The sequence below is a fragment of the Tamandua tetradactyla genome, chromosome Y (genome assembly GCF_023851605.1).
Source record: "Tamandua tetradactyla isolate mTamTet1 chromosome Y, mTamTet1.pri, whole genome shotgun sequence".
Taxonomy (NCBI): Eukaryota; Metazoa; Chordata; class Mammalia; order Pilosa; family Myrmecophagidae; genus Tamandua; species Tamandua tetradactyla.
In genome coordinates, this window is record NC_135354.1 from 9,704,689 (window position 1) to 9,711,776 (window position 7,088).

The following is a 7,088-nucleotide window of genomic DNA, read 5'->3' on the forward strand; positions in this document are numbered from 1 at the left end:
ACTGCTACTTTCTAAAGCCCTGAAGATAAATTACTCTCAGACTTTGAAATCCATTGAAGTTTTCCCTGCATGTCTTCAGAACGATTTGGGTCCAGGGATGCCTGTCTTGCTTTCAATTCCCCTCCCATAGTAAGGAAAACATGCATCTTATAAATTATTCTTCCTTTGTATATTGACAGAAGACAATGTATTGTGAGTTCCATAGTGCTGTAGCCAAAGGATAATCATATCTGAAGGACTTCATACTTGCATATGGGACTGATATTTTTAACAAAAATTCACAAACTATTTTTTGTTGGCATTACTGAGATTTTCTTTTGGTTTTAACTTTGTATTGTCCATGGATTTTTGCTTTCATGATTTAAGACTCTGTGATTTTTATGATGAAATGAGTGTGTTTCATATTTGAAAGGATTCTCTGCTTGCATGTGGGACTGATGGTAATTGCCAAGTTTGCAGTTTGTGGACATATACCAGTTAGATTCAGGTGTCAACATGAACAGGTGATGATGTCCAATGTTCTGTTTCTATGGAGTTAAGTGATCAGTATGTGAAATTCATCTATGGTTGGTTACATTTGAAGTTGGTTAAAATGGTTGCCTTCCACAGTGAGTGAGTTTTAATGTGATTAATTGGAGACTTAAAGGAGAGATAGAAGAACAGGTTCTAGAGAAGACTACACTAGAAATCATTTAAAGTATGTTGTTGCATAATTTTGAAAACTGTATGATGGTCACATATCATTAATCTTCTATGCTCTTCTCTAGATCTAGAAACACACTTTACTCACTTCATTTACACATGAGCCTTAGAAATCAGTATGTGCTTAAGTTGGAAACTAGCTAAAATAGGAGCTTCCCATATTAAGATGTGATGTTTCCCAGAATATTTGCTTAAAACTCTTTGATTATTCTAAATAAAAATCATGATTCATAAAGATCCATGCATTCATTTTGAACCAGAAACATCTTTTTAATAGGAAAGCCACAGAGAAGTTTGCAAAACTCATATGTTCATTTGTTTTAAGAAGTGAGGAAAACTAACATTTCTGGGGTGTCCTTGAAGGACAGTGGTGAGGGGAAGTTCTCCCAGTAGGCAGAATTTCGAGCAGTGCCCCTGGTTGTTCACTTTGCTTGGAAGGAAAACTGGCCAGAGGTGCATTTGTATGCTGATTCATGGGCTGCTGCTAATGGTTTAGCTGGATGGTCAGGGACTTGGAGAGACCATAATTGGAAAATTGGTGGCAAAGACATCTGGAAAGGAGTATGTGGATAGACCTTTCTCAATGAGCTAAAAACGTGAAGATATTTGTGTCCCATATGAATGCACACCAGAGGGTGACTTCAGCAGAGGAAGATTTTAATAATCAAGTGGATAAGGTGACCTGTTCTGTGTATACCAGTCAGCCTTTTTCCTCAGCAACTCCTGTCATTGCCCAATGGGTTCATGAACAATGTGGCCATGGTGGTAGAGATGGAGGTTATGCATGGGCTCAGCAACATGGACTTCCACTCAACAAGGCTGACTTGTCTACAACCACTGCTGAGTGCCCAATCTGCCAGCAGCAGAGACCCACACTCAGCCCCCGATATGGCACCATTCCCCGAGGTGACCAGCCAGCTACATGGTGGCAGGTTGATTACATTGGACCACTCCCTTCATGGAAGGGGCAGCGATTTGTTCTAACTGGAATAGACACATACTCTGGATATGGGTTTGCTTTTCCTGCACGCAATGCTTCTGCCAAAACTACTATCCGTGGGCTTACAGAATGCCTTATCCATCGTCATGGTATTCCACATAGCATTGCTTCAGATCAAGGAACACACTTCACGGACATCAACAATACATGAATTACATTCAGGTTCCAAATCTAAGCAGTAAAGTTGTTCAAGATTCCAGGTGAGTGTTCTCTGAAATTTTTATTTCTCTTTCAGTTTTTGCATAGAATTCAAATAAACATGAATATTACTCATTTATGCAAGCAAAGCCTTAAACTAATTTTGTGCCCTCTCTAAAAATATTTTGTGAAAAGTACATTTTATGCTGAAAATACTGCATAAAAATTAATGAACTGTGTATTTTACTAAGGGTTCAGCCCTCAGGGACATGTGACATAGAACTATTTTATGAATGATCTGTAAAATGTGTTATTTCTGAAGATACTTAAGTTTCACTCAGTTTTTAAAAATAAGCTACATACATTTTAGAGTGTTCTAGGCCAATAATCAGTGAAAAGTATGGTTTTGAATAAAAAGGTCTCATATGTCAAAAATTTGTATATAACATAATATGAAAATGAAGGAACACAGTAGTTTCACTGACTTCATGGAGAATGTCATGCTTTGGGTCATGTGTTAACTTAGTGATACCTGGTTTGGCATGTGCTGTGCTGTCTGTTGTGGTGAGGACATTTCATAGAATTAAATCATGATAATTTTGGCTGCATTCACTGCTGATTCCATCTGTAATCAGCCAAGGGGTGTCTCTTCTGCAATGAATTATGTTTAATCTAATCAATGAAAGGGTTTTAAGATAGATTTAGAAGAGACAGTCTGTATTCTCTTCCTGCTTCAGCTGGTGAACCTCTCCTGTGGAGTTCATCCAGACCCTCCACCAGAATCATCAGCTTCACAGGCCACCCTATAGATTTTGGACAAAATTAAGCAACACAGGTACATGAGACACTTTTGTAAATTTTATATATTTGTTGCTTAGTTTCAGAATCTAAATATAATACATGTATCATTACCATCTGTGCAAGTTTCTGTTTCCTTAAATACAATTTTCAGAGCATTCAATTTAAAATTTGCAAAAATGTGATGCTGATTAGTTTTATTACCTTACAGAAATTTATGATTCATTAATATACATGCCATTCTTTTATGCAAGAAACAGACTTCTTACAGGTCATTCTTCTAGAAGGCAGCTAAACAAATGTTTTACAAAATTTTCAAATTGTTTGATATATATATTTCTCTATCATATGCACTATTTTTGATCCGGAAACATCCTTTTCAGTAACCTTTTGCCCAGAAATGTGCTACATTAAGTATGTGTGAAATTCATCTTTCAATGAATTACGTGTCTGTGCTTTGAGCCAGAAAGATGCCCTCACAGAATAGTAATGTATATACCTCACAAAAGTCCTATGTTCTTTAGTTTTGAAATGAGAAATATATTTCTGATTATCCATCTCTCGTGTTCTTGATGCATTCAGAAACATATGTAGTGAGTGGGTCATTTACATGGAAGTCTTTGAAGCCACTAGATTTACAAGTTTTAAAAACAGAGTAAAATACAAGCATCACTAAATTCTGTCCATTTCTTTTGAGCTAGAAACATACTCTTATCAGACACTTGCAGAGAAGCCTGCAAAAGTAGATTACTCTTTAACTTTAGGAGGTGAGTGACAGTCATGTTTCATTATCTTGTATGCATTTTTCTAGAGTCAGAAACACAATTTTTACAGAACTTTTGCCTAGAGAGGTGCTAATCTGCTGTGTTCCTTAATGTTGGGAACTAACTGAAGTAACTGTTTCATAGAATTCTACACCCTTGTTTTCACATGGAAACACACTTTTCATAGAAAATTCTCCTAGAAAGAACTGAAACTACATAATTGCTTTGTTTTGAAAACTGAGTGATATTCATGTTACATTATCTCTTACATGGGTCATAAAACACAAATATCATTTATTCTTTAATAGAAGCCTTGAAAATTGTCTGTTATTTTTTGAAAATTAGGAAAAATATATGCTTCTCACTCAAGTGTCCTGTCACCTCATCACTGCCACACTACCAAATCCCCTCAGCCACTTACCTCTCATTGCTACCTCCATACCCCCTCCCAGGTTCCCACCATTTGGCCCACTGACCTCATTTCTACTACTCTCTCAGTCTGCTTAGCCTCACTTAGGTATAGGTTCCACTACTAGAGAATGAACAATGACTGAGGACTCTATAGATAATTTTTTATTCAGTATATAGTGAGAAAGTGGGGTTTTACAAAGTTGAAGAAAAATTGCTATAAATTCTCCTAAAAGGTAGTCAATTGGATATTAATAAACTTTCAACTTTTAGTCAAAGTTTTCCTCTCCCATCCATTAGTGTGTCTTGGTGTGGAAGGTGCACATAGGGATCCTGCCTTTGCACTATGTGTCCCACACCCTGATGATTATGTACTGCAAGGATCAGTACTGTGTTATCCTTTGTGCCCTGAAAGTCATCCATTACATCAGCAATAACACGCATCAGGAGCCAAAAGATGAAGTATTTATGGCTATTGCAAGAGAATGTCAACTGATCCATTGCCTGAATCCAGTTTAATAAGAGTTTGGGGTAAAGTTGCAAGTGAAAGCTCTAAGAGCCTAGTTTTTTGGTTGTGGAAATTTTATTAGCATTTAGAATGAAAATAACAGCACTATATAGTGAAGGAAGATAAAATTTCTAGAAAATGTCCCTTAGGGCAGCTCAGATGTTATTGTCACCAAGACCATTGACCTCTGTCACAAGGAATAGTCAGTCTTCTTTGGATTCTATGATCATAGTTTTAGCAAGAAACACACTTTTAAATTAAAATCAACTTAAAGAACTCATAAACTGCTACATAGTTTGATATTGGAAATTGAGTGATGTTCAAGTTTCATTGAATTCTTACAACTTGTCTAGATTCAGAAACACAAATTTCAGATGAGTAGCATAAAAGTCTGAAAATAGTGTGCTCCTTTTCTGTAAATGAGTAAAATATGTTGTCTATTAATCTTTATGCACTTATTTAGCACAAAATATACTTTTAACACAATAGTCTTAGAGTTTAAATCTGTGTTTCTGGATAAAACTATGTTCATAGAATTTAAAGAAGCCTGAATATTACCCAGTTCTCAAAATTAAACAACACACTGTTTTGAAGACATCTGTGGGATTGTTCTTGGAGATGAGAGTTTCTAAATGTTCAGGAGTGCATAAAAGACAATGAAACATGAATAACAGTCTTAGACAACAACCTTAGAGAAATCTCAAACTATTACTTTGCTTAGTTAGGAGAAATGACTAATATTCATATTTTGTTGATTTCTATGTATATTCCTTGAGCCAGAAACACAAATTTCAGATAACATTCACCAAGGCACATTGTTGCTTTGTTTTGAAAACTGACTGTATATTGCATATTTTTATATTTTAAGCACAGTCTGGTTCAAAAAGCATGCTTTTCATAGAACATGCAGTTATTGTCTGCAAGAATACTCTGTGCTTAGTTTTGTAAATGAGGGCATTAATTATGCCTCATTAACTTTCACACCCTTTGTTTAAGACAGAAACATATTTTGCAGAATATTCTTTTAGAAGGTATGTGAACACTTCTACATTTAGACATTGTGTGATATACATATTTCTTTGTCATTTGTGCACTTTTTGACTGCAAGACACACCTTTCAGTGAACATTATCACCGAAATCTAAAACTTTATGGCACTTGGTTTTTAAAACTGTGTGAAATAACATGATTCACTGAATTCAATGTTCTGGATTATAGCCAGAAACACATTTTTGCAGAAAAGACATTTGGAGTACTCCAAAATAACTGTGTTTCTTAGTTTTTAAAGCAGAAACATTAATATTTCTGTTGTGCTCTGTGCACTTCTCTAGAATCAGAAACACGTATTTCACAGATCTTAAAATATAAGTTGTTCTAGTTTGCTATCTACTGGAATGCAATATACCAGAAATGGAATATCTTCAAAAACTGGAATTTAATATATTTACAGTTTAAAGTTCTAAGGCTGAGACATCTTCTCAATTAAAGCAAGTCTAAAGAAATATCCAATCAAAGGTATCCATGGAAAGATGCCTTGGTTTAAGAAGGCTGCTAAGTTATGGATCTTTCTCTCAAGTGAGAAGGCACATAGAAAACAGGTTCAGCATTTCTCTTTCATCTGGAAAGGAATGTGGTGAACGTGGATTCATTTGCTATCTTTCTCTCCTGGCTTTCTCTCATGAAACTACCCAGGAGGTGTTTCCTTCATCATGTTCAAAGGCCACTGGCTGGTGGTGTCTGCTTCTTGTGGCTATTCTGCTCCCTCAAAATCTCTCTTCCTGATTCTGGAAACTGATCAGGAAACTGAGCAAAATGTTCCTCTTTTATAGAATTCAAGTAATCTAATAAGGGCCACCCAAATGGGTGGAGATGTGCCTCCACCTAATCCAGCATAACAACTAATCTTGATTAAACCACATCTCTAGGGAGATGATCTAATTACAGTTTCATACATACAGTACTGAATAGGGATTAGAAGAAGTGGCTGCCTTTACAAAATAGGATTAGGATTAAAACTTTCCTTTTCTGGTGTACATACATCATCTCAAACCAGCACATTAGCTTTTGAGAATACCTGCCAGTATGTTTTGAAATCTGAGTAATGTAAAAACTTCATTGAATTTTGTGTACTCCTTTTGAATAAAAACATTTTTCAGGCATTCACAGAAAAGTATGCAAAATTTTATTTTTCTTAAGGTGAATGATATTTATATTTTATTAGTTTATGTGCATTTCACTTGAGCCACAAATACACTTTACATACAATATATGCATAGAGAGTTGTGAAATCATGTTCCTTTGATTTGAAAACTGACTGAAATGAATGTATGTTTCCTTGAACTGTGCACCCTTATTTTCATGTATAAATACACATCTGAGAGGAATTTCTCCTAGACTGTTCTGAAATTAGTGTTGCTTAGTTTTAAAAGTTTGTGATATTGATATTATATTTTCTCTAATACACCTGAATTGATCCAGAAATACACACGTGTTCTAGTTTGCTAACTGTTGGAATACAACACACCGGAGACAGATTGGCTTTTAATAAAAGGGGATCTATTTTGTTCTTCAGAGGAAAGGCAGCTAACTTTCCGCTGAGGTTCTTTCTTATGTGGGAAAGTACAGGATGGTCTCTGCTGGCCTTATCTCCAGGCCCCTGGATTTCAACAACTTTTCCCAGTATGACTTCTTTCTGCATCTCCAAAGGCCTGGGCTGTGCAGTAAGTGCTGAGATGAGGTATGCTGAGCTGCTTAGTCTGTGCTACATTGTG

At 35.8% G+C, this 7,088-nt stretch overlaps 1 pseudogene; it reads left to right on the forward strand.

The window, feature by feature from the left end:
- The first annotated feature begins 3,948 nt into the window (after nt 1-3,948).
- On the forward strand, nt 3,949-4,521 carry LOC143672500 (TBC1 domain family member 7 pseudogene; annotated as a pseudogene).
- The last annotated feature ends 2,567 nt before the right edge of the window (nt 4,522-7,088 follow it).